This window comes from Lepidochelys olivacea, assembly GCF_965140295.1.
Source record: "Lepidochelys olivacea isolate rLepOli2 genome assembly, chromosome: 2".
In the NCBI taxonomy this organism is placed as follows: Eukaryota; Metazoa; Chordata; order Testudines; family Cheloniidae; genus Lepidochelys; species Lepidochelys olivacea.
The window spans coordinates 227,699,849-227,725,696 of NC_140412.1; the positions used below are offsets into that span (position 1 = coordinate 227,699,849).

At 40.5% G+C, this 25,848-nt stretch overlaps 1 protein-coding gene across 1 annotated transcript in view; it reads right to left on the bottom strand.

Annotated features, from left to right (window-relative positions):
• ZNF804B (zinc finger protein 804B) overlaps positions 1-25,848 on the bottom strand; it is a 344,219-nt gene that overhangs the window by 129,511 nt on the left and 188,860 nt on the right. The gene's annotated exons all lie outside the window — the stretch shown is intronic.

Here is a 25,848-nt window from a genome sequence, read left to right on the forward strand (position 1 = left end):
TAGTGTACTGTGCAGTGTATGGCATGTATCAGCTTCTGGACTCTCAATCCTCCAGGGAGTGTCATGTGGGTCTGAGTCCAAGGATTTGCAATGAGATCAGTTATGGCAAAAAGCTAGTACAACATTCTGTCATAGCAGCATGGTTATCTTTAGTTTACAACAATATAGTGAATCCATGACGGCGGGGACTCGAACCCCAGACGGCACGGTTCGTTGTCTGACCGCAGAGAGACAGGAAACACCAGCAAAGTCCAAGTATAAGCTCTTTATTGAAGAGTGCACACAACAATAGAGAGCAGCCCGTCTCCAAAGAGAACCACCTACCTCTTAGGCAAAACTAACAGGTTTTTATAGACAGGTCTGTCGCGTCACAGATTATTCATGAAGTAGCCCAAACCCCCCATTTGTTAGTTAAAAGTTCTCTATTATGCATGCATACCTATCCCCTATTGTATATAACTTTTAGCAAGTCGTTATGCCTCCCCAACTTTCTTATCAATCCAGTTGTTGAGCAGGAGACGAGGAGTTAAGAACATACATGAAACAGAAACAGGGAGTGGAGACAATGTGTCTCCTTCTCTAAACAACCCGTTCTCAGAACATCTGGTACGAAAATGCAGGAATGCAGGCCTCCCCTTTTTTCTTACTCCCTGCAACTTAAACAAGTATTCTTTTATTCTATTTATCTCGTTCAGGGACTTTCCCAGCAACCTTTATTGGCCTGACTTTGGTTCGGTTGGCTTAACTGCTTCATATTTAATTTTTCTCACCTAACAATGATATCAGTGTAATAAGACTAACAACACTGTATCTTTCACATATGAATGCGTTGTCACATTTTGTTATGTGGCATAGCGACTTATTGGCTGGAGAGGAAATGGTCCATGTAAAGGGCATTTGCTGATTTTTGCATTTCCTCTTTCTACATCTAAACAAAGATTGATATGCAAATAGTTGTCATAACAAGAAATCTCATCCAGTAAGGTATACATCTGAAGGGTCATGGGCCAAGAGATTTAAAACACAAGCCTCTTCTTAACTAATAGCCTGTGAAGGCTAAGAAAGGTAAATTACTTCATTCAAAATCAACTGCAATATCTATGTATGAAATTGTCTGAATCCAATTGAGAGACTGTAGCATAGCCTTCAGTGATGCATACATACTTCAGAAGCATTCTTCAATGATGGAAGGTTGTTTTCCTAAAATAACAGTAGTTAACATTTTCTCTGTTAGAGACCAATAGTAGCCATTAGTAATACTATCAATGGGAGAGATCCTGAAAGTCCTTAACCAGTTTTTGTTCAGTCTTTCTTTGGGCAGAATTCTCTTTAAAGTCAATTAGAGGTGGGCCTGATTAAGAGTTGAGTAAAAGCTAGGTTAAGGATTTTAAAGTCCTTGTATAATTAGGCTTGTGTTTAAAAGAAAGTGATTACTAATACTCTCTGGCCAAATTATGCCCCTAGTTACCCAAAGTTCAAATCCAGAGTAACTCTGGGGACTTTAGTGGAGATAGTTGAGCTTTCATAGAATCATAGAATATCAGGGTTGGAAGGGACCTCAGGACGTCATCTAGTCCAACCCCCTGCTCAAAGCAGGACCAATCCCCAACTAAATCATCCCAGCCAGGGCTTTGTCAACCCTGACCTTAAAAACCTCTAAGGAAGGAGATTCCACCACCTCCCTGGGTAATGCATTCCAGTGTTTCACCACCCTCCTAGCGAAAAAGGTTTTCCTAATATCCAGCCTAAAGCTCCCCCATTGCAACTTGAGATCATTACTCCTCGTTCTGTCATCTGGTACCACTGAGAACAGTCAAGCTCCATCCTCTTTGGAACTCCCTTTCAGGTAGTTGAAAGCAGCTATCAAATCCCTCCTCATTCTTCTCTTCTGCAGACTAAATAATCCCAGTTCCCTTAGCCTCTCCTCATAAGTTATGTACTCCAGCCCCCTAATCATTTTTGTTGCCCTTCGCTGGACTCTTTCCAATTTTTTCACATCCTTCTTGTAGTGTGTGGCCCAAAACTGGACACAGTACTCCAAATGAGGCCTCAACAATGCCGAATAGAGGGGAATGATCACGTCCCTTGATCTGCACCAGTATAGCTGAAAACAGAATATGATTTGCACCAGTTTTGCTGAAAACAGAATATGGCTCTTACACAGGTAAGTAAGTAAGTAAGTAAATAAATAAATATTTACTAGGGGCCTATAGAGAAGTCCTTCCTTAACCAATTACCTATGAAGTTAATGGGAGTTCACTTGAGTTTAAGACTTTGCAAAACAGGAGTATAAACCAGATCAACTGACCCATTCTTGTATAAATATTTGTCACTGTTTTGTTATCCCTAGTCAGTCTTTACTCAGTTTTTACTCAGTCCTTACTCAGGTAAAACACCCAATAAAGTCTAAATAAAGATTAAAAAAAAACTGTAAGAAATTCAGGATATGACCCTGAGTGAATAGTGTAATAGGGTCTGTCATCTTCATGATATTTCCCAACATGGATTAAAGTTTAATGACTTAATGTAGGACTGACAATACCAAACCAGATCTTCAGCTAGTGAAAACTGGCATAAAGAAAAGGAGTACTTGTGGCACCTTAGAGACTAACCAATTTATTTGAGCATGAGCTTTCGTGAGCTACAGTTCACTTCATCGGATGCATACCGTGGAAACTGCAGCAGACTTTATATATACACAGAGAATATGAAACAATACCTCCTCCCACCCCACTGTCCTGCTGGTAATAGTTTATCTAAAGTGATCATCAGGTGGGCCATTTCCAGCACAAATCCAGGTTTTCTCACCCTCCACCCCCCCCACACAAATTCACTCTCCTGCTGGTGATAGTGAATTTGTGTGGGGGGGTGGAGGGTGCGAAAACCTGGATTTGTGCTGGAAATGGCCCACCTGATGATCACTTTAGATAAGCTATTACCAGCAGGACAGTGGGGTGGGAGGAGGTATTGTTTCATATTCTCTGTGTATATATAAAGTCTGCTGCAGTTTCCACGGTATACATCCGATGAAGTGAGCTGTAGCTCACGAAAGCTCATGCTCAAATAAATTGGTTAGTCTCTAACGTGCCACAAGTACTCCTTTTCTTTTTGCGAATACAGACTAACACGGCTGTTACTCTGAAACCTGAAAACTGGCATGTCTCTATTAATTTCAGTGGAGTTACTCCAATCTGCTGAGCATTTTTCCCATCCGAAAGCATAGAAAATCAGAATGTTTCAAAGTTGTTCTGACATAATTTATTTGAATTCTATTAATATGTTTATAAAGCACTGATTAGATTAGAAATAATACTGAATTGGAATAATACAGGTGTGGATTTCTTGGAAAATAAATTTGTCACTTGGATCTGCTCTGTGGTTTTTCCAAATTATCATAGCTAATAGGAGCAGAGAATTGACACCATTCTGATATTTAGCCTGTATGTAACACTAAGTTTCCTAAAATTGATGCTTTTCAAAGTACAATGCAACTCATAAAAAAATAGAAGCTTGTTAACAAGAAAAAAATAAATATAAATGACAATTTGCACAGAGCCATTTATTCAACCTAGGAGTCTAACTCTCTAGATCAAAGTGATAGAAAAGCAATTCTGTGGTGGGAAATTAATAGATCTGAATGAACTTTCCAAGGATCAGTTCATGTGGTTTCTGTGGCTTCTGCCCACTGCAAGTTCATTTGTAAGTGTGATTTCTGTAGAACTGTGCCTCATTTGAAGAACTCCAACCACTTCCTCCATGGAGAACATCTGTCCTCTTACAGGCCTTAGGGATGCCCTTCTTCCCCCCACCTCTCAACCTTACTGGAAGAGGATGGATGCCTAAGACTTGTGGCCTTTCTCTTTCCAGAGAGCAGGTATATAGTCATTCCCCCTCTCAGGTTCAGGAAAGAAGGGACCAGAAAGGGTCTTCCATGGGAACAGGAAGTACCTTCTTTAGAGGTTAGCTGTAACTGACCATGTCTCCTGTGTCTCCTTGCAACAGCTGGTAGCCTGAACAGAATGGGTCAAGCATGGGAACTTGGCAACTCACTGATTGACAGATCCTGAGATGGAGGGATAGAGACATGAACTTCAACAGCCTATCCACAGTTAAACCTTGTGGACCTGGATTGTTTGTTCATGGGATTGGCTCGAACCCAAACCTATCATGACTTTGTGTGAGTTACTCTTCTAGACAAACTTTTGCACATCCCTAAAAATGAATCATTCTCTAAATGAATCTCTGAGCCCAGGGTACCAGTACCTAACTAACCTGGAAGGTGAGCTATTAGGTCTATCTCTAGGAAGCATCTGACAGGAGGCCAAGATTTACATGGCCACTTTAAGGCCTGCATGATTATCCATAACTTTCTTTACACTGTATGAGTAAGTAGAGAGGATTGTATTCATAAGTCTGTTTGCCTCTCCAAACCGTTGACTGATCTTCCACCTGTCTTTCCTAATTAAATATGAAATGTTGCTGGCAAAAAATTCAAATATGTATGCAATGTGTTGTTCCCACAAAAAGGCCTGCAAAATCCTAGCTGAGCAGGCACAATTGCGTATTCATACTTGCACCTCAGGGCAGCTGTGTGGATAACTGCTCACTTAACAGGTGCAATTGCTCCATCTGTGAACATGGAATCATGGAGATGTAGGGTTGGTAGGGATCTCAGGAGGTCATGTAGTCCATCCTCCACATGCTGAGGTAGGATTAAGAACTCGATGAGGACACAACTGCTTTGAAAACACTGGATCTAGCAATCTACCTTCTGCTAACAAAGTCTGATGTTGTCCATCCTAGCCACAAAATCTGGCACGTTTGAGACAAAGGAGAAAACCTGGCAAAAATAAATCTATTGTCACTACTGGAATATTTACAGTGTAATTAGAAAAGAGAGAATTGTGTGGCTAAAAATGGATATGTCCATATGGTTTTTTGTTTGTTTGTTTTTGTCACTTAGCATAATAAGAATAATGCGCCAGTGGCAGAAATGATCGGAGTAGGCTGTACTGATTCCCAAGTGGTGCCCATTTCTCTAGACCACATTTCCTCAGTCCAGACAGCTGCTCTATTGTATGTCTAGCATCCTCAATGGGCCTTTTTGGTGGGCAGAGACTGCCAGGCTGTAGGGACTCTCTAATCAACTCCTCTCCACCCAAGGGGCATTCTTAGGGGATAGGAGTTTGAAAGCCACTATGGCAGATCAAGACCATCTGCTGTGCAAATCCTCCTGGGGCCAGTTCTGCTAGCTTCACAGCTGCTTTCCACAGGTAGAGCTGCACAAATCAGCCAGAGAAGGGTCAATACATCTGTGACTCTTCAGAGTGACATAAATCTCAGAGTAGTGAAAAGAGAACACAACAGTATGCTTAACTCGCTGTATGAACCCAGTAATAAACTGGGGCATTGTGATTAGGAAAAGCCACAGGAGTGGCACACCATCTTCAATGGCTTAATGCTTACCATGCATCTCTAAGTGAAGCATCAGTGTTTCAGTATAGACAAATCCCTTCTCTGTGTTTATTATGCAGATGGACATGCACGTCTCGTGTAATCATCTTGGCCATCTTCCTAACATTGGGCCAAAGCCTGAAATGTTGAGTCAGTCTTTAACAAAGTCCTAAATTAGACAAAATTGACTGTGAATTTAGAGGGGGGCGGGGTTTCCTTAAATAAAGACAACATTTCAGGATCTGGCCCTGAACTATTAAGGTAAATTCTACTCCAATACATAGCTCAAATAGCTAGGCTCTTGAGGGAGCCATCCTGTGTAATGGAATCCTGCCTTCCAGTCCTTCTCTGGCCTTGAGACTCTGGCTGGGGAGGCACAGGGGAAAGTAATAATGGGATGGGGGAAGATATAATTAAGTGAAGAGTTTAAAGAGAATTGATAGGGAGTCAATTATAGAGGAGGAGAGAGAATTAAGATAGGTGCGAGTTAAAGAAAAAAACAACCAAGAAGAATCAAAGACTTAAAGAGAGAGTTCAGAGGGAACTCACGGAGAACCAGGGATGAAAGGAAGTAAAGACACAAAGAGAAAAAAGATAAGGGTTGCCATGGGGGGAGAAGATTTATAATTATGGGGAGAGTCAAGGTGGAAGAGAGGGAAATAAAGAAGGGGAGACAGAGAGAAAAGAAAGACAGTTCAGCAGGAGGCTGGAGAGAATTAAAGGTGAGGTAATTAGTGAACAGAGAGACAAAATGTAAGAGGGAAAGATAGGATGTACTAGAAAAAAAATAAAGGAAATCTGGGAAGAGGGACAAACAAGAAAAGGCATAAAATTGAGGCATTTAGAGAGGGGAGAAAGTGGATTCAGAAAGAGAGAGTATAGAAGGCAGGATGAAAGAGAGATCGGCATAAAACCAGAAAATTGAGCTTAGAGTGAGGGAGGACAGATAGTAACACTTTGGATGGGAAAGAAAAAAAATGTGAAAACTCGGGAGAGTATAGTGACAATGGGAAGGGGAGAAGAGATAGGATGCCTAGGGGCATATGGGGAACCAAAGTGGAAGGGGAAGAGGGAAAAAATAAAATACTAAAAGGTAGATAGGCAAAATAACATGGAGATGAAGGTGAGAAGTGAGAGGAGGGAAAAAGAATGGAATGATAAAATGGAAGTAAAATTACACTCAGCTTTAAGATTAGGAGTTTGATTCTTTTCATTCATCTTCCTACCGTTCTTGTCTCCATTATCTGGTAGAAAGGGGGAGTTGAAAGGAGATAGGAAGAAGGTACTTTAAGCCACAGAAGGAGTGAGGATATCTTCGAATTGGTTACGGCCTGGCAGGTATTGGGCACAATAACTTTTCAGCCAGTCAAGCCCAGGGGGCAGAGGTTAAGATTGTTTGTGGCCCAATAGTTGGGGAGCCTGCACATTAGCCTGAACATAGTATTGACCAGCAATTTATTCTCCCCCTTCTTTTGAGCACTGATTAAAATATTAGTGAGAGAACAGACTGCAAGGAAACAAAATGTGACTTTAAAAGAAAAGCATCAAAGCTAAGAACTGTACTCATAAGCAATCAATCAGAAAGCAATCCTATCTCTGCAGAGTGTGAGCGGAATAGAAAATTCTATATGTAAAGCTAGTTTGAGCTTCATGTCATACTGCATATGCGCTTGTTGTCAGTAGTCATAAACATCGATAAGGAGAGCTGAGATAGTTCTAGTATATTTAGTATCTCATTTTTGTATTTACCCATACAGCGAAGCTTTATAACCATTTTATAGTCAGCAGCAGCAATCTCCTAATTCCCTGGAGTCTGTTCTCAGTTAATTGCACTCATGAGTACAGCTAGTCTAGAATTACTATTCTCCAACAAATCCTCACAACTCCATGGCCAGGCTGTTGCTGGTATGAGTTAGATAATATAAGTTACATTATCACCTTAAAATTCTCATCTAATATCTTAATGGATTTTTAACATTAATCTGCTGAAACACCTTGAATCTCACATACAAAGGAAGAAACAGTAAAAATATATTTTAAGGAAAGTTCAAAAAATAGGATGTGAAACTTTGCAGGGGAGTTGCCGGTGATAATCGATGAGCTCTGTTTCTTTTTAAGGCAATGTATCATCTCGACCTGTTGGAGATGGCTAATTCTATTAACCACTGGTTTTATGGATTCTTTCTTAATAACAAGACTAAAAAAAAAAATGTTTCAAAGTGTCCAGGGCCAGATTCTTAGTTCTGTTGACTTCAGTGAAAGAATGCTGATCTACACCTGCTGAGGATCCTGCCATAGTTGTTTTGAAGGAAGTGGTAGAAGTCTAGATATCTTGAAGTCTGTTCTGTCAGAGATTCTGTTGCTAACTGCCTGAGCTTGAAAACTCTCTTTTTTCTTATATCCTACCAGTTTCTGTGAGGATGTGTATACCATTTCTTCAAATCTGTAGCAGGAAACCAGACAGTAGAAGGTTGTGGGAGGCAAAGTTGTTAGTGTTAATATTGTTTCCTTATTCTAACAAAGTCCCGACTACTAGATGATCACTCTTGTATTCTGCCTTACTGAGTCCAAATGCTCTGCTTGTTGCTATAGAGCCTGCATAAAGGTTTCCACTCTTAATCCAGTGCACCCTTTGGTATAAGATTGTGACTGCCCCTCATGTGCGGGAGAGCGGGCCATGCAAGAACCACTCACAAACGGATCCCCTTGGCTCAGAATGCACATCACTCTGAAGAGGGAAAATAGAGGAGGAGGCTGGGCATGGTCTTGTCTAACGCACAAACTTACCAGCCAGTGAAGCAGGCCAATGACACTGAGGGAAGCAGGCTGCCCATCAGTGTTCCCCTAAGTATTCCCTCCTGGAGCAGGGCTGCTCTGATCTGCCCTCAATGCAGAGCAGTGGCTAAATGCCATAATTTGGTCCCTAATTAATTACAATTGCAAACCATGCTAAAAGAAATCCTTGGTATTTATATGGGAAATATGTGGGTTGTCTTTTTTAGTATCATCTCAAATGCTCTCATTTTAACAAGACTTTAACAGTTCACAAATAATAATTGTATTACAATAATGCTTAGACGCTCCCCTCAAGACTACGGCCCTGTTGTGCTAGGCATTGTTCGTAAATACAGAAAGAGGCAGATCCTGCCCTGAAGAACTTGCAGTGTAAGTAGATGTGACAAAGTGTGGAGAAAAGGACAAAACATACAGACAATGTGAACAGTGTGGTAGTTTACAAATGTCATATTTGTTCTGTTATGCGTGGTTTTGTTTATAGGTAAACACTTAAGAAGTACAGGCTAAGCATATCTTGATGCACATAGTCTTTTCTCTTACCTTACAAGACAATTTTCATCTCTCTCACTGCTACTTTGGTGTGTCTCTCTTCTTCACCAACCCTACATCCCTTATGGAGTGCCCAGGTTGTCCTATCCTCTTTCCCCCTATTATATCCTACCAACCTGGTAGCACCACACTGCTGTCCCCATTCTTCCATGTTCGGTCAATGGGCTAGGACTCCCTACTTGACCCCATGTGATGGAAAACATTCACTTTATTGATTAAGGCCTGATCCACAGCCCATTAAATCAATGGAAAGACTTCCAAATGACTTCACTGGGCTTTAGATTGGGTCCTTAAAAGATAAAGGGCCCTACTCTTCTCTCATTTAAATCAATGGAAGATTTGCAGTTGACTTCATTGGGAGCAGGAGTGAGCTTTAACTGACAGAGTCTCAAAGGGGCTCCCTTTGCAGTTTAATGCTCTCAGCACTTTTCAGGGGGTGCTCACCACCTCACAGGGTCAGGCTCAAAGTGAGGCGGTGATGTCTAGAAGTGATCACTCAGTTTCATCAGCTTTTAACAGGTGTAGTAGCACTGTCATCTCTAAGTCAGATAATTTTCGCTTTTCCCTCTAGCCTCTTTTCATACTCAATAGCACAGCCTAAAATTAAGGGGACAGTGGACAATTCTGAGTGATTCTCTATTAGAGGAAACTTTTATATTTGAAGGATTTCTTACTTTAAAAATATAATCTAATGTAACCACTAAAAATATTCACAGCTGCATAAAAAAGCAAAGTAGATTGAACAATAGTAGTAGCCATGGTTACATGCATAGCATCACTACGCTGTGACCCTACAATTCATTCCTGTGAATAACACAATTATAGTCTAACATAATACAAAATAATCTCAACCAAAATAAGAAAAAAACGTAGCACTGTAACAATTTAAATCAACGAGGCGTCTGGCTTCATAATAAAACCAGCACACCCTGCATGACTAATTCAAGTATTTCACATGTACACCTTCAATTTTAGAATCACATTCCAAGCAACAAAATGAATAAGCAGATTTTTTGAAGTAGGAAGTTTACAAATCATTGTAAAAATGGCAAAGAACAGCCTATTTAGGGGGAACCCCCCCACAAAATTAGATTTTCAGCACCAGATGTTTCCATGAAAGAGGATGGCTAAGTAATTATAATTGGAGTCCCTAATTTGCATTGAAGCTTCTTGACTAGTACATATTTCATATTATAACCATGGTGTAACCATTGCTCTCTAGCATCCATTGACTATATAAAGCCTGTGGAATTTTCCCAAACCAAATTTTGGCTTTTTTATAACTTACATTGTGTACCAGCAAGTTTACAATATTGTCTTTTATACAGTGTCTTTTAAAAACTGCAGCCCAAAATGCCCTGTAGAGTTAAATATAGCAGAGGGAAAGAGGCATTGTCAAGGGAGAGAAGATGTTTTGAGACTTAAAAGCCAGAGATAGTCAAGGAAGGAGAAATAGACAGGCAGTTGCTTCAAAATGGCAGGAGGGGCAAAGAAGAGAGTTTTACAGCAACACTTCTAAGTTTGTATGAAGGGAAAGAGAGGGGCCTAGCACTCGGGAGAATGGTAGTGAGGCTGGACTATAGAGAGGTAAAGTCCAGGAGATAAGAGAGAAAATATATAGAGAAGTTTTTGAAAATGAGGGCCACAAGCCTGCAATGACCATCACATGGACAGATATCTGTGATCTGAAGAAGAACAGTCCTGTGATTAGGACACTAGCTAGGATTTAGGAGACCTGGGTTCAAGTCTCTATCCTTCCACAAATTGCCTGTGTGACCTAAAGCAAACCACCTAGCCTCTCCGTGCTTCAGTTCCCAGTCACTAACATAGGAAAGTGCTCTTCTCCCTAGCTCACTGGGGTGCTACATGGATAAATACATTAAACAGTGCAAGGTGCTCAGACATTATGGCAACCCGGACTTCCTAAAATAAGACTGCTGGATCAGCACCTGGAAGAGTGATTTTTGAAAGAATCCCAAATTGAATGCCAAGAGCCCGTGAAAGTGTCTGAGTCCAGGGATGATGGAGTTGTGTTGTTTTGTATATGCGAAAAAGGCAGACAACAGCATTCACGGTGGAACTGTCCACTGAAGGCAAAAGGAATTCTTCCATTGACTCCTCTGGGCTTTGAATCAGGCGCAAAAAGCTTACTTGTAAGATGCACTTAAAAAACCCCTTGGTCTCGTACACAAAAGCATGGTTTTCTCTCTCTCTAAACACAACACTGCATACTGCAATCTCTGCACACCTAACAGCACAGCTCATAATACATTTCTCCTACTGTAATTTCTTAGAGCAGCTGAGACGTGTTTATAAGTGAAAAAATAACATCGGGGTACCAATTATGCTCTGAGAGTGTTATCTTCTGTGTGGACCCAGAGAAAGAACCACAAAGCAAAGATGAAGGCATTTGGTTTACATAGCGTAAGGAAGATGACACATCATAAGAGGCTCCTGGGATGATAATACTTTATTAGAAATAATGATTTTTCGTAAACATAGATGCCATTCTCTCCATGTTTTTGTTTACAGCACTTTTTGAAATGGAGTCCACCATTTGGAATCTACCAGGAGGAAAGCTAACATCCTTATCGGCTAGTCAGGATTCTTCCCTGATGTGTCTGTGAGCTGGTGGCAGACATTAAGTTGAATTTACCCAATTAGTGGAATCCTGCTGCTGAAGTCATAGGGCCAAATTCAGAAGTGATGTATAAAATTGGATGCAAGGGAATCTAAGGGATAATAAGTTGGTTTAACTTACACATCAAAAGGAATGGAATTGAAGGTATAACGCAAGAAAAGCAACCTCAGGAAGCTGTAAGAAGATGTATGTTAAAATAGCCTCTTCTCCCCCCTTTGCCTCCCCACTTAAATACTTACTTCTGGCTCCTTGGTGGGCGAATTACAGCATTTTAGAGTCCCATACACCCACTTACTGATAGGTAACTCACCTTTGAATTTGGGCCATTGTGTTTGTGAATCTTCCCACACTGAATATTGCCACAGTCACAACTAGAGCTGGTCAGAAAACAGAATTTCCATTCCATGGGAAATATTTCAAAACTTCTTTTTTTGTTCCAAATAGGGACAAAAAGTTGAAATTTTGACATTTCTCACTGAACAGAAATTAAAATAAAAAAATCTGAAAACATTTTGTTTTGAAAATGTCACCAGTTCAGTGTGATAACATTGAAACATTTTGTTTCAATAAGATAAAACATTTCATTTCAACGATTTCAAAACATTATAGTATAAAATATTAAATACAGATGTTAAAATTAATAATACAAAAGTCAAAACAAAATGCAACAATAAAGTAAAAAGGACTCATAAAGAAATGATTTTATCTTATTGAAATAATACAGTTTGCCATTTTTGAAATGCACTGAGAAAGTCTAAATGATTTCTTTTGACATTTTCCTTTCAAACTTTGCCAAAATCGCCATGTTTCTGCAAAACATTTAGATTTGAAACTGCATTTTTCTTGACAGAAAATTGTCCCACTGAAAATTTGACCAGCTCTAATTACATCTCAAACCAGAACCAGCTGTAGTGCCAGGTGCACAAAAAGGGAACCCTCCTTTTGCCCTTCCTTGTGGAATACTGCTAATGCCATCTCAATTAGACGTTTGTCTTTGCGTATCTTGCAATTTTTCATTGATTCCAGGAGTTGCACATGACAGCTGACCCCATTCCCTTTGCTGACTATTGTATCTGCCTAAATTGGAATTCAGGTTTTGCATATCATACACCCTTGTTTGTGAGTTGCCCAGGACAAGACTTGTACTGAAATAACATTACATTTTAAAAAGTCCTGGATGTAGCTTGACTAGTTGGGAGGTAAAGCTTTAAAACTGTCCTGAAACAGCCTCAGAAAATGTTCAGTGCCAAAATCTGGATCTGCTGAAGTGAACAGAACTTGCACTTGTAACTGACATTGGAACTTGGCCCTTCAGTCTTAATTTTAACACATCTGTTTACTTGGCCTATGGTCCAGTCATATTCCCATGGAGTTTTTCCACTGACTTCAGTGGGAGCAGATTCATCCAGAGGTCCTTATAATTGTGGATGCTTCTGTAGTGCTTATTTTATGTGCACAAATGAGAATAAGAATGAGACTCCAAAACTCACTTGTTACCTAAGCCAAGATTTAAGCCTAAATATGATTCAATTTAATATAGTATTATGAAAGAGTTGTTTAATGATGACTTCTACTTGTAGGTCACTGCCATATCACTTACGATAGCTTTTGTATCTTACTTTTAACAAGCACATTCTGAATTAGCATTTTGATTTTTGTCTTGAATTATTCCCACATATTACATTTTTGTCCCAAAATACAGCTGTAGCCATTTGTGCCAGGCAAAAAGGCATTCAAAGATAAATGAATACTTTAGTGGCTCAAGTGAAAGGCAGTACAAAAAGATCCTAGAGAGAGTGTAAAATTGTTTAATGAATAAACACTTCTGCCTTTATGTATTACTCTAACATTTAAGGGCTACAGCTGTCATGGCTCAATTCCGCGGGATGAATGGGAAGAAATGTTAATTCTTTTGGCAATATTCACAGGCTTGTTAATCCTAGCTGAGGAATTTCCTCTTACAAAAAGTAACCTCTTTAATCAGTCTGGTGGTCTGGGAAGAAGTACAGATGTACTTCTGAACCTCTGGGATGCAACTCTGGCCAGTAGACCTTGCTTAACATGCATTCGCCAGACAACTGTGTGATCCAATAAAAACATGTTTCCCAAATCAAAGGTAACATCTGAGGGCTTCTTTTGTCACTTAAGCCATACAGAACATCTGGTTCTGACTTGTGAACTTGTAAAATGTTGATATGGGAGTGAATGAGGACTGGTTTATGACTAGAGGCACCACCCTGAATTGAGAAGGCCCTCACCCTGCCCCTTCCTGTTAGGGAGGGTAGCACTGGCTGCAGCACTAGTAGGGAGCAGTGGCTCTGTTCCACAGCCTGAAATGTCTGGTCACTCTGCAGGGCCACATGCTGGGATGGTTCCTCTCATCCTCTCCCCACTTTCATGCACACCTGCCCAGGCTGAGCCACAATCTGGCCCTAAACCTGGAGAGACCAGTGGAACTGATTTCTATCCTGTTTGTAAACCTCAGAAGCCCAGAAGGGAGAATTTGAGCAGTCTGAGCTCAAATGATGCAAAAGCCCACTGTCTTTGAGGGAAAAGTCTGAGAGGCTTATTTGACCCAATTCAGCATCAAATGAATGGCTGGCCCAGCTCCAACTGCGCTGCAGAACTTACCTCCACAAAAGAGATTGATGCAAACCCTTCACATGTGGCTTGGAGCTACCATCAATCTCAGCTTGCCAAGGCACAGCTAAAAGCAAGGAGAGGGAAAGAAGAAACCATAGCTGAACTGGCAGAGGACCTGTGGAGATCTGTGTTCCTGGAATACCCAAATACCACAGAGTACATAAGAAACATAAACATAAGAATGGCCCTACTGGGTCAGAACAAAGGTGCCTATATCCCAGTATCCTGTCTTCTGACAGTGGCCAATGCCAGGTGCCCCAGATGGAATGAACAGAACAGGTAATAATCAAGTGATCCATCCCCTGCCACCCATTCCCAGCTTCTGGCTTACAGAGGCTAGGGACATTATCCCTGCCCATCCAGGATAAATTGTCAGTGAACCCAATTTACAAATGCACATCCCGACTTAGACCTCTAGATCAAGATCAATGAAAACAGACCAAAGATACTCCAAAAGGCTGTGGAATTTGCCACAGAACTTGAATCTTTCCTTGCAGCAGTGCACCAGAAGAGGAAGCTGCCACTAGTGAGGAAGATGGAGTCTGAATGCCATGAGTCCTGTAAGTACAACTCTGTATCTAATGTGTATAGGGAAAGGGGGATTCTTATCTGGTTCATGACCTTATTGATTAATTAGAAAAACTGATAAGTTTGGTTTTTAAAAGGGAAACTAGCAAACTTTAAAAGAAACAGTTCAGTTACATGCAGTTCAGTTGCATCACTTGAGCTGACAAAACTGGCCACAAAAAGGATTGTTATAAATGTAAGGCAGGCCAAGACAAAGTGTTACAAGTATATAGGGAAAAGCCTCTCTCCAAGTTCAGGAGATGGGGGAACACCAAGCTGAAGGGGCAAAGCTTGATGGTACAAGGATCATCAACACCACTGTTTTTGTTTAGAGCTGGGCAGTTGAACAACAATAATGGGAGTTTGGCTACTGAGTGTGTAACAGAATCTGTGAAATGCACAGCAATGTTTGACACTGGCTGAAACAACAGTTATTAGACCAGATATGCTAAAACAGCTAGAGAATCAGGGATCCAAAACTGAACAACCTAAAACTGTTTTGTGGGACTACTGACAAAAACCCAAGGGGCTTGTGGAGTTGGCGGGGTGGGGGTGGTGGCTACTCTCAGCAAAGTCTAAGTTCTCCTAAGAGATTTGAGTGGAAGTAAATTCTTTTGTGTTGGGGATGTGAAGACATTCTGACATGTATATTGATGTAAATAGTTAAACTTGCAGCATTTGTAAATTGTTATTTCTTTTGTTTCTGTTTGGGCTTGGTTATTGGGTCACCATTTTAGGCCTCATCAAGGTGGTAAGTGAAGCAAAGGTTGGGATGTTGTTATGAGCTGGGTTAAAACCTCATTGAAACTGATGTCTGAGTGCACCCTTCATTAAAGATTGCTGTAAGGGATGTTAAGAGATGACACTTAAAACAAGGCATAATTTATGCCCAGAAATTAGCACCATGTGGGCAGATGATCCCACTGGTATTGTTCGGAGTGTGTGTGTGTGTGCGTGTGCGAACGTGCATGTGCAAAAAAGTCTGCCTGGGGGAATCGGAGGCAGACAAGAAACATAGACTCAGAGACTGCAAGAAAGCCACGCAGCAGCCTGTAAGCAGGGTGTGATTCTAGAAGAAGCCTAGAGAAAGGTTTTGGGTCAGTGTGCTAGCTGAAAGAGCTTCTTTGTTTACAGCCCAAATTTATCTCCTGGGTTGGGTTCCTCCTGTGTTGGAGAAGGAAGGCTTTGTACATTCCTTGTAAATAAATAAGAGTGCATCAAAGAAAATACCAAACTCCATCATCAATATCTACTTCTGTCTAGAAATCCCCAGGGCCCTGAATTCTGACTAGCTGCTCGGATCTAAAAGGCGTAACAATACTGAAATATTTTGGCTGAGAACCAATTTTGATTTGGAAATGCTGCCACAGTGTCTCCTAGGTGTTTTAGTTTGGATGTTTCACATTCCCATTCTTTACTATGGGCCAGGCTTCCTGGTTGTACTGCATCTCCCATGAAGCACCACAGACAATGCATCCTGGGAATCCCTGACCATGGTGCATCATGGATGATGTAGTCTGGCTGGGGACCCCACTCTGTGGAGAAGAATGAGGACACAAAGCAACTACAACTCCCATGAGGCATCATGGGAAGCATTTCCAGATCAAAATATTTTGGGATTTTTGTTGTTGTTGTTAGTTTTTTTTTGTTTTTGTTTGTTTGTTTTTGACTGTTTCAGTCTTTGAACATTCAGTTTTTCATTGCAAAAATTATTTTTTCCATGGAAAGAAGACACTTTTTGTGAAAATTGTTTTGTTGAAAACCAAATGGTCTATCAAAAATGTACACGTAAATTTGACTAACCTTACTTCTGAGCACCCACTGCTCACATTGACTTCACTGAGAATTGTGGATGCTTAGCAACTCTGAAAATCTGGGTGCTCAAACTGATTTATAAGTTATAAAGCAATATGTATTCCCAGGATTGAGCTCTATTCTAAAAATGATACCAAAGAAAGAATTCAATAGTCTGCAGCTTGTTTGATGCATCTTGTTGTGTGATCTAAACACTGTACTAAGGCATTATAGACGAAGGCTCTTAGTGATTTTGTAAATTTACATAATCCTTTGATATCTTGGTGACCTCAATACCCTACTGCAGCTATAGAGCTGATGGTCTGCAATAACATTCTGTGTATTGTAAGCTCTTTTCAGGTCTCATATGTACTTTGCATTCTGCACAGTTCTTATGAGTGCTAACTGGTAATTGATATGACTCAGACACTTGAAAACAAAAAGGGACTATCCACTGCCTCTCAGCAAAGATGATGGTTTTTAGGCTTGGCTCAATTGTGAATTATATTGTTGTGGCATACCATTACCTTTTTGTAAGTAGGCAGAAAGCATTGACTTTAGGGGTTGAGCAAAGGAGGCTGAACAAAAATACAGCTGGCCCTGATTTTCAGATGGTACATATTTTCACATTTTCAGATGGTAAGTGTGGGTTACTACTACGTCTTATTTAACTTTTCATGCATTTTGTACCTTTTAAATTAGTGGCCCCTGATATATACAAGATATAATATCACTAGAGAGGTAAGTTGTGTTTTATTTTATCTATCTGTGTTCTTACATTATTACCATATGGCTAGAGAGAGGTTGAATTTGAATTTGAAGCTAGGCCCTAGAGGTGCAGGACTCTGTGTGCTCTATAGAGACCAGAGCCAACCGATCTCTTCTAATTACAGATAAGTCTTTTTAAAATGCTCTGTGCCAATTCTGCTCTGTTTCTGTGAAATCATTAGAGATCCTGGTGTATAACTGAGGATGGAATCTGGCCCTCTGTTTTTAGAAAATATTTCAAGGAAACACATTTCCATTACTTTTTTCTTGGTGTATGTTTACACTTCAATAAAACATATTCACTGACATCCATTTTTTAAAAATCTCATTTGTTTTATGCTGCGCTAAAACATGTCTGATATGCATTGAAACGTCAGGAACATTATATGAGAGGGCATGACATCACAAGTCAATGACAATAATTCACCCTGGAAATTTGCATGGGAAAAGAACAGGACTCTCAGAACTGCAGTATGTGCTTTGCCAGCTTGTTATCGTCTCTGTTGTCACAAAAGTGTTGTGCACAGCAGTAATCAAAACATTTGAATTTACTGATTCCTTTGTCTATACAGATTGCTGTAAAAGTGCTAGTTTCATTTGAGTTTGCATACAGCTATATTTTCCCCTCGTGTAAGGAAGAGGAAGGATGGTTCAGTGGTTAGGGCAGTAGCCTGGGAGTTGGTAGACCTGGCTTCAACTCCCTGTTACATCCCAGACTTCCCATGTGACCTTATATAACTCACTTAGTCTCTCTGTGCCTCCTTTTCCCATCTGTAAAGTAGGGGTAATAGCACTTCTCTTCCTCACTGGGCTGTTGTGAGGATACATTAATGATTGTGAGGTACTCAAGTACTACAGTAATAGGGGCCATGTAAGTATTGTGGATAGAGTATCAACTCTAGGTAGAATAGGATAATAAAACCTCTTTGATTACATGCACTTACTATTTCATTGGATGTATTAAATGGACCAACACATTCCATTTTGGAGATTAAAAAATAAAGCTCAAAGCAGCAGAAATCACACAGCATTTTATAGAAATTCCCTTGAACACAGGTCGGCCCATTTACACTCACTTGTGTTTCTACTATCCAATTTTCTCATAGAAACACTGAAACAACCTAATCAAAAATGACAAATTAGTGAACCACAGGACCCTTTTCATGCTTTGACAGCCACACTGGTAGGGCAAAACAAGATATGTGCTGATTTATCGCTTTATTGAATGTAGAGACACAAAATGCTGATCCTAATACTATACAAAATAAGCCATTCACCCCTTACAAGCTGTCACTCTATTTATGCATTTCCACTTTTGGATGAAACTTCTCAGTATGTAACTGGCTAAGTGTGACCCCCCTTAAAAACAGCTACTTAACACTACTAAACTTGGGCTGTACTCTCTGAAATTTGGAAATACTGGGAGCTCTAGGCTTTAATTAGTTTGAAACTGTCTCTAAGAATTCTATATTCATTTGCATTTGTAGTTAGTACATTTAAGGCCTCAACAGATGTCAGAATACAGCTGGCCAAGTTATTTGTTGTGAACAGAGCTGGCAAGGAACTGGAACTCCTATTCCATGGGAAATTCCAAAATTTAACAACAACAAAATTGCTCCAAAACCGATACAAGACATGAATTTTTGAAATTTCGCACAGAACAGGAATTCCAATTTCCATCTTAAAACAGTCAAAATGACATTTCATTTCAACTTTTTCTAAATGATTCCAAGCTCCTTGAGTTGCCCAGAGCACTGGCAGCCCAGCAGGCATGGAGCAGGACAGCTCGGGGAGCCTGCAAGTCCTGGGAGACCCAGTTCTACCCCCAACAGCAGGGGACCCCAGAAGCCTTTGAAGTCCCTGCTCAGAGGCAGTTTGCCTGGTGGGCTCCCATGGCATTGAAAAGGCTTGGAAATCTGAGGAGTCAGGTGGTCAAACCGGCAGGAAACGAAGCAGGAATCTGATGGAATTTCATTAAAGTCACCACATTCCCGCATAATGTTTCAGTTTGAACACTTGTGGCCAAAAAGTTCCAGTGGAAAAATTTTGACCATCTCTAGATAGGAATAATATTTGTTATGAATTTAGCCCATTTTATGGTTAGTGAGTCATTCATAAACCAATCCTGATTTTCTTTGACTATGTTTATTTGTAAGTATTCTTCAAATAGTTTGGATGTATATTTTTCAAATTCCAGATTGCCACAAACTGCTTCAGCTATTGATTATTTGTTATTATTTGTGATTGGTTACTGAAGTCATGTGTACTGTTTCTGATCCCTGATTAGATTAGCTGAGTTAAATGTTCTATGTATGGAAAAAACAAAGAGCAAATGGTGAATAGTACAGTTTATAGAAACACAGGGATAGACCATCATAGGCCTAAATAGGGTAACTGGGGGACAAGAAAGCCACATTTATTCCCTTGTTTTCTCCTGCTCAGATTTTGACTCAATCCACAGAAGAACAGTGGGTACTTGCCTGATACACCCACCCGGCAAGTGAGTGTGGAGACTGAGAAGAGCCCCCCATTCATCCCACCCATGCAATCCCTGCCATTCACCAGCCAGGCACACCAAAGGGAGAAAGCTGCTCCTTGAAAAGTGGTTAAATCACTAGCTTCCCCTACCAGACCAAGAAGGGAGGACAGGAGGAATTGTGACTGAGTCATAACTGGAGTTGTGTCAATAATTGATTTTCTTGGTTCACTAGCCAAACAAAAATTAAACATTTTTTTTAATTTTTAGGCAAACCAAAAAAATTGATTTTATTTTATGTTGAAAAATAGTTAGTTTTCAAGGTTTTTTTTAAGATTTTTAAAAAAATAAAATTGAGATAAAATTTGAAATGAAAAGTTGTCTCAAATAAAAATATTTTGATTTTTTTCCCAAACTGTGTTTTTTTTACAAAAACAAGCTGGTGAATTTGACACAAATTTGCAGAATGTTTTGGTTGACTCAAATCTGCCTTTTTCAGTCATAATTTGTCCTCTGGTATGCTCTTTGAGCAGTACAGCTATGTGTTCCCCCTGACTCAGGGCACATTGTTTAGCCTGTACTGAATAACAAACTTAATAGATGGTTTATTAAGCCTCACGGATCCGCAGTGATCCCAAGGAGACCAGGGCCATCTGCACAAAGGCTCTCTGCCTGGGTGTTGGCTCTAGGGTACCCTGCTACTCTCTCATGTGTTCCCTAGCATCACAACTGCAGTATCACGGACTCCCCTGCTGACCTTTGTTCCAAACCATGGGAATGCCCCAACTTAGAAGCACCTGAAATAATTAATGCTGCATTAACTGTTGACTAGTATTCCTAACAGTGTCCAGGAGCTGCAAAGGAGAAGGTCCCCACACCAACATGATAAGATTGTGTGAAGGGACTGAAAAAAAGCAAGATTAAAACAGAGTTCACTTAACAACTGAAGAGGAGGCAATGGGAGGAGATGTGTTACAGAGTGACCTCATACAAGCAAAGGAAGAAATGAGTTTTGCTGAATCAGTCCATTAATTCATCTAGCATTTTCCTAACTGTGGCACCAACATGCTGTCAATGGTTTAAATAACTAGTTGACTATGGAACATTGTGAATGGGAGAGACTGCCTTCTTAACAAACACAGGCTTAAAATTCCTAAGACAGAGGTTTGATAACCTACATCATTATGTTTGCTTATATGGCTGCATATATTGTTAATCATCACAAAATGATCCAGGCCTTTTTAAAATCAATCAGTATTTGTCTCAATGGTAGTGAAGTCTACAGGTTGGCTACACCATGAATAAAGTAGTATTTCCTTTTGCTGGTTATAAGTTTAGTACATTTCAGTTCATTGACTATCTTCTTTATAACAATTCAAAATATGTAACTGACATTCCAGGTTGATGCATTTGAAAGGTGAGCTGTGATATGTTGATTCTTCAGTTTTCCTTTCCTCCAGTAAAGAATAATGAGCCAAATTCTTCAAATTGACAATTAGGAAATATTTTTCCTCTTGCATTGTCAACCAAAACTAGCACTCCTATCCATTGTTTATTGAGACTTAGGTTTTAATTATAACTTCTAGTGATAATTATTGACCTTCTAAACATACTGTAAACAGACACCAGCTTTCTGTGTTCATCAAAATCCAGGAGATATGTGAAGAACATATCTTTAATATTTATGAACTGCTGTGTTTAGCTAAATGATAAAGGTACATTTTAGTGTTGTAACATTTCTTACTGCACACTATGCTACTTTTAAACACCTGCACTAAGTTACACAATTAAAGCTGAGAATTCGGAACAACGTTGGCACTTCAGACTTCTTCATGTAAATGACCCTGATGTGATACTTTTGTTAAAGAAAAACAGTCAAAATAATAACAGAAATAAGAGATAGAAAATCCCTGCTGTATAAGATCATGTCCATCCCCCTATAAGTGCAGGGATGTTTCCTATAATACATTTCTAATATGCTGCCGGGGCTAATGTTAAATATCTCCAGGCCCAAACCCGTGAGAGTTTATTCTGGTTGCATTAACTCCCCATGTAAAGGGAGTAGAGCACAGATCAGTTTTAGGTAGAAGACGCCTGGCTACCCAAGAAGCTCTGCTGCTATGGAAGAGAGAGGTTCTGGAGAGAAGCATAGAAGTGGCCTTCTTCAGTGGCTGAAGCTTTCATGGTTCACAGATGCCCGAGGTCCTTGAAGGGAGCAATTTTCCGGTACTCTGTGAGATAAACCAGTTTTTTTGTTGCTGTGCTGTGGGTTTTAACAATATGGCCCTTTATAGTTATTGTCAAGGAATATGCTCAGATAGAAGCTTTCGCAGCTTTTAAGGCAAGAAGGGGACAATTAGGATCATCTAGTCTGACCTGTTGCATAATAGATGCCATAGAACATCATCCACATCAAGTCCAATTACAACTGGTTGAACTAGAGCCCATCTTTTAGACTGACATAGAATCTTAATTTAAGGATTCCAAGTCACGGTGAATCCATTTCGCCGCTTGGCAGCCTGTTCATACATAAGAAGGCCCTACTGGGTCAGACCAAAGGTCCATTTAGCCCAGTATCCTGTCTTCCGACAGTGGCCAGTGCCAGGTGCTCCAGAGGGAATGAACAGGTAATCATCAAGTGATCCATCCCCTGTCCCAGCTTCTGGCATATAGAGGCTAAGGACACCATTCCAATGATTAATTATTCTCAGTGATAGAAATATGTGTTTTATTTCCAATTCAAAATAATCTAGCTTCAACTTCCAGCCTTTGGATCTTGTTATGTTTTTGTCTACTGGATTAAAGAGCCCTCTAATATCATATCTTCTCATCATGCAGGTGCTTATAGACGATGAACAAGTGACCTCTTCTGCATCTCTTTGATCCCCTCGGTTCATTGAGCTCCTTAAGTCTCACTGAAAGACCTCTTTTCTAGACCTCTTACTGTTCTTGGGACTCTTCTCTGAATGCTCTCCAATGTTTCAGCATTCTTTTTAAAGGAGGGATGCCAGATCTTGCCAGACACAGTATTCTAGTAATGATCTCACCCATGCCTTACATAGCAGTAAAACTAACTCCCTCCTCCCATTTAATATCCTGTTTATACAGCTAAGAATCACATTGTACCAGCATTGTACTAGCAGCTTATTTGATAGTCCACTGTGTCCCCTAGTTTGATGTGTGCTATAGGGCAACCAGATGTCCCGATTTTATAGGGACAGTCTCAATATTCAAGACTTGTTCTTATATAGCACCTGTTACCCTCTGCCTTGTCCCAATTTTTCACCCTAGTGTGCTGAAACCTTCTTCTCAGGGCCCAGCTTTTGACTACCATTCAGCCTAGCTCCTCTGACATCCAAGCCCCAACCCCAGTCAATTGGGAGATCAGAACTTTACTTTGGCAAATCTTCAGAGGTTTGCCAGACAGAGAAGCTGCCTCGATAGTAAAACAGTGAGCTCTACTTCGGCTCCAGCTCTCCTCAGAGACGTCTGTTGCTGATGGGCCTAAGGCATGGTAGGAGGGGTCAGAGAGAAGTGAAGATTTGCAGGCAAATTTGTCTGAGAAGCACAGCTTCCAGGTGTGTAATGGAGGCAGATTTTCTATCTGGTAAATGGTTCACCAGAGTGAGATCCCAATCTGATTTAATCTTACCTCATCCATCAGACCAGGACTTAAAACTCCCGAAGACTGTCATATAGCAGAGGTGGGTAGGGGAAGGACTAGAGCAGCGAGTCAGGATGGACAGAGTAGTGAGCCAGGCAGACAGCTTAAGAAAATGGAAGAAGCTGGCACTTCTAGACTATCTGTAAGCTTTTCTTTGCAGAGCTAAATTAGTTTGTGATGAACAAGGGAAATAACTCTTTTTGTGGTAAACTGAAACATTGGAGAGCTGGCCTATGTCTGAGAGTTTGTGAGGATGAACGTGTGGTAAAGTTTAGAGTTTTAGTGACTTGTCCTTTTTTTTGAAGAAAGAAGAGAGTGGCTGTAAGGACCAAAATTTCAAAACTGATTGTTAAATGTTATTTGAAATGTTAGGGACTAATTTATCCAGATGTCATGGAAAATCTAAACTATATTCTGGTCATTAATTATAGTAGATTCAGACACTAAATTCAATCACTGAATTGTGAAAGGGACTTTAATCTTACTTCCAGAGAAAACGACCTTAACCATGCATTTACTACCATCACTATCAAAATGAAACCTACCCATACCACTCTTTGGACTTTGCTTAGTTTAAGATGTTCACAGCTTGCTGAGCATTTTGTGTAGATAACACATTATGTCTGTGGTGTTAGTAATAAAGTATTTATACTGTACACATACTATGCGCACGCTGCCATCTATTTACTCTTTTCAGCTGGATGTATGTGTGAATTACTAACAGTGGTATCCAATGCCATTCTTTGGTAATGAGAATTGTAAACAACATCTCCCTTGTCTTAGAAAATATCAACCAACAAAAAAGATACTATTATGCACGGTATTGTAGTTTCCGGGTCAGCTTTGATCTGTGCCTTGTGTTATTTTGATTTCATCCTGATTCATCTATTTTGAGTGCTACTTGATTCTATGCTTTCATGATCAATAGTCTTGCTTGTTTTCTTGTTCTTCCCCTCCCTGCCTTGTCTAGGTTCCTAATGAGCCGTTATACATTTCAGACTTGTAAAGACTGCAAGTTAGGATTGTGAGAAAGAACAATTCTGATAACAAAACAAGTTATGAGAATGAAGCAACTTGCAAAGCCTTCTGAAGAATGTCAATGACTCATCATCTAAATTATGGAACACTGCAAGAAAAAATGTGTCATTACTTTGTGTAGAGGCACAGTGTACATTAAGTTAAATCCATTTAGAAGAACATTAGGCTCTTCACTAGTGCCAGAGCATGCATATACTATGGCAACACTTTTGTATGGAATGTCCATCCAAATGTGTGGATCCTATGGGGAAAAAACAAGTCTGGAATCAGACCTGCTGCTGCAAGCACTTTTGAATATCTGCCCTAAATGCAAACACATTTACTGGATTTCCTGAGCAAGCAATCTGATGTAATACAGTGCAGAAGAGGTTAACAAACTGAATTTAGACTTTTAGATTTTGAATAAAATATTTAGACTTTGTTAGTTTGAAGTAAAGAATTTACAACAGCAGAAGGACAGTTTGATGAGTCTAGTTTCACAGAAATAGCAGGATGTTTATCATTTGAGTGAAGGTTTGCTAGTTTCGATACCTTGAAATATGTGCACTGATGTTGCTGCCTATATTCTATTCAATGCCAAAAAGGCCTCCACCAACCCCAAACAAAACCTATCTTAGTGGTAAAATCAAGGCTAGGGTTCAGAGCCACAAAAGCAAAGAGCTTTAGAACTCAGACCCCAATCCTGTATGTGGGTTGTGCGCTGCCCTGCATGATTCTCAGTGCAAGAGTAGACCCTATGTTTGTTCATTCTCTCTCTCCATCTCACCCCACTCATTCTGGAATCAGCCCAGCTCCTGGATGTCCACATCAGGCACCCTCCCACATTTCCCTGCCCTACATTTCTATGACTTTATGTGCCAGCCAGTTTCAGACTTCCTGGTGGAGCCAGGATTGTGGGAAGCTGGCACTGTTGCATCCTGCTCCAGACAGACTTTCTACTGCCAGGAACCCACAGCCTGACAGCGATGCATTTAGCTGATAATGTTGAAGTAGTGCAATGAAAATTGCTCTAAGACAGCAGTTCTCAAACTAAGGGGAAGGTCTCCCGAGGGAGGCATGGGAATGTGTCAAGGGAGGTGTGAGCTGGGGAGGGTTTTTTTTTTTAAAGAGTTCTGGCTGTCAGCCCTGGGTAGCTGGGGCTCATGCAAAAGGGCCATGCACACCCGGGAGGTGGAAATAAAGGGGTTAGCCGGAGCCCCATCACCCGGGCTCAGGATCTCCTTCCCCTGCACCCAATCCCTCACCTGGAGGCAGTGGGGCTCCAGTTAGCAGCCCCAGGGTGGCAGTGGCAGGGCAGAAACACGAGTGGCAACGGGACAGTAAGTTTGCTGTGAAAAGTGATGACAAATATCATTTTTCACATTGCCTCCCTTACTTATGAGCTGCTGCTGGCACATCCCTGCTTTCAGAGCTGGGTGCCCAGCCAGCAGCCACTACTCTCTGCTCTGCCTTCAGAGC